A 2,323-nucleotide genomic window follows, 5' to 3' on the forward strand; every position below is an offset into this window, starting at 1 on the left:
TTTGCAATGTGTGTGAAATATTGGATGACTTTGCGGCAATGGGATTCCCTAACTGTGGTGGAGCAATAGATGAGATGCATATTCTAATTTTGGCCCCAGACCATCTTGCGATGGAGTACATCAACAGAAAGGGGTACTTCTCTATTGTATTGTGGGCGCTTGTGAATTACCACCTGTGCTTTCCTTACATCAACCCGGGGTGGTCCAGGAAGGTGCATGACCCATGTATCTTCAGGAACACTGGCCTGTACAAAAAGCTGCAAACAGGGACTTTCTTTCCAGACCAGAAGAGTCCAGTGGGGGATGTTGAAATGGCCATAGTGATCCTGGGAAACCCAGCCTACCTCTTACCTCCATGGCTTACGAAGCCTTACACGGGAAACCTGGATAGCAGTAAGGAGTGGTTCAACAATAGACTGAGTAGGTGCCAAATAACCGTGGAATGTGCATTGGGCAGATGAAAGGCACGCTGGTGATGCCTTTATGGCAGGTTAGATCCATATGAGGAAAACATTCCCGTAGTCATAGCTGCCTGCTGCATGCTCCATAATCTTTGTGAGGCTAAGGGTGAAAAGTTTCCCCAGGGCTGGAGTGCTGATGCAGAGCGCCTGGCTGCTGGCTCTAGGAGGGGCACAACGGGGAGTAATCTGCACGAGGGAGGCTTTGAGGGAACATTCGATAATGAGCTCCGCTAATCTGTATTTCTATAAAGCAATGTGCTATGCTTTGTTAATTTCAGTTATCTTTTTTCACCTAAAACTTTTGCAAAAAGAAGAACAGGAGTACTTGTGGCACCTTAGAGACTAACAAATTTATTAGAGCATAAGCTTTCGTGGACTACAGCCCACTTCTCTAAGGTGCCACAAGTACTCCTGTTCTTCTTTTTGCGGATACAGACTAACACGGCTGTTACTCTGAAACCTAAAACTTTTGATGGTTCTTGAGTGGGATTTGCAGTAAGTAAGTGATTACATAAGAACGGCCGTACTGGGTCAGACCAAAGGTCCATCTAGCCCAGTATCCTGTCTTCCGACAGTGGCCAATGCCAGGTGCCACAGAGGGGATGAACACAACAGGTAATCATCTCTCGCTTATTCCCAGCTTCTGGCAAGCAGAGGCAGGGGACACCATTCCTGCCCATCCTGGTTAATAGCCATGGATGGACCTATCCTCCATGAATTTATCTAGCTCTTTTTTGAACCCTGTTATATGAACCCTTGGCCTTCACAATATCCTCTGGCAAAGAGTTCCACAGGTTGACTGTGCATTGTGTGAAGAAATACTTTCTTTTATTTGTTTTAAACCTGCTGCCTATTAATTTGATTTCATGACCCCTAGTTCTTGTGTTATGAGAAGTAGTAAACAACACTTCCTTATTTACTTTCTCTACACCAGTCATGGTTTTATAGACCTCAGTCATATGCCCCTTAATCATCTCTTTTCCAAGGTGAAAAGTTCCAGTCTCACTAATCTCTCCTCATATGGAAGCTGTTCCATACCCCAATCATTTTGTTGCCCTTTTCTGAACCTTTTTCAATTCCAATACATCTTATTTTTTAATGTGGCAATGACATCTGCATGCACTATTCAAGATGTGGGTGTACCATGGATTTATATAGAGGCAATATGATATTTTGTCTTATTTATCCCTTTCTTAATTATTCCCAACATTATCTATCCCTTTCTTCATAATTCTCAACATAATAAACTGCATGTGTGTTTCAGTGTCAACAGTAATCAGTATGTGTAGGACACAAAGATTTGTTATCTTTCAGAGAGTTTGCTTTTATTAAGCAACAATGAACACACAGAGATGACTTGGTGGGAAGTGATATCACCCAAGAGTCATCCTCTGTCTGGAACCGAGGTAGGTGGGCGGGGGGGGAGGGGGATTTCCTAGCTGGGTCCCATCGAGATAGAGGGAGGGGGAGCAAGTGTGGGATGGAAAGAGAGAGACCTGGTTGGATCCCACCTAATGCAGTAGGCTGTGACCATCTGCTCTAAATTCCCTCCACCTGTCTGCTCTTCCCCACACTGCTAAGCCAAGTCCTGTTCCCTATCTCCCCAGTCTCTCTGCTGGGCATCATGGGGACAGGACCACTCCCTGATCTGCATCTGCTGGAGATGTGTCAGGCACACAGACCGCCAGAAGCCCCTCAGGCCCTGGCGGTGGCAGAAGGGCACTGGGGTACGTGGCCGGGTGAGGTTGGCCAATCTAGCAAAGAGCTTGCCCCAGCCAGCACAGCTGTACCGCTGTTCTTGGCTGTGAATGAACCGATGTTGTAGCAAGGAGGAGGCCCATGCAACACTCCTGCTGCAGCCA

This window comes from Malaclemys terrapin, chromosome 4 (genome assembly GCF_027887155.1).
Source record: "Malaclemys terrapin pileata isolate rMalTer1 chromosome 4, rMalTer1.hap1, whole genome shotgun sequence".
Lineage (NCBI taxonomy): Eukaryota > Metazoa > Chordata > Testudines > Emydidae > Malaclemys > Malaclemys terrapin.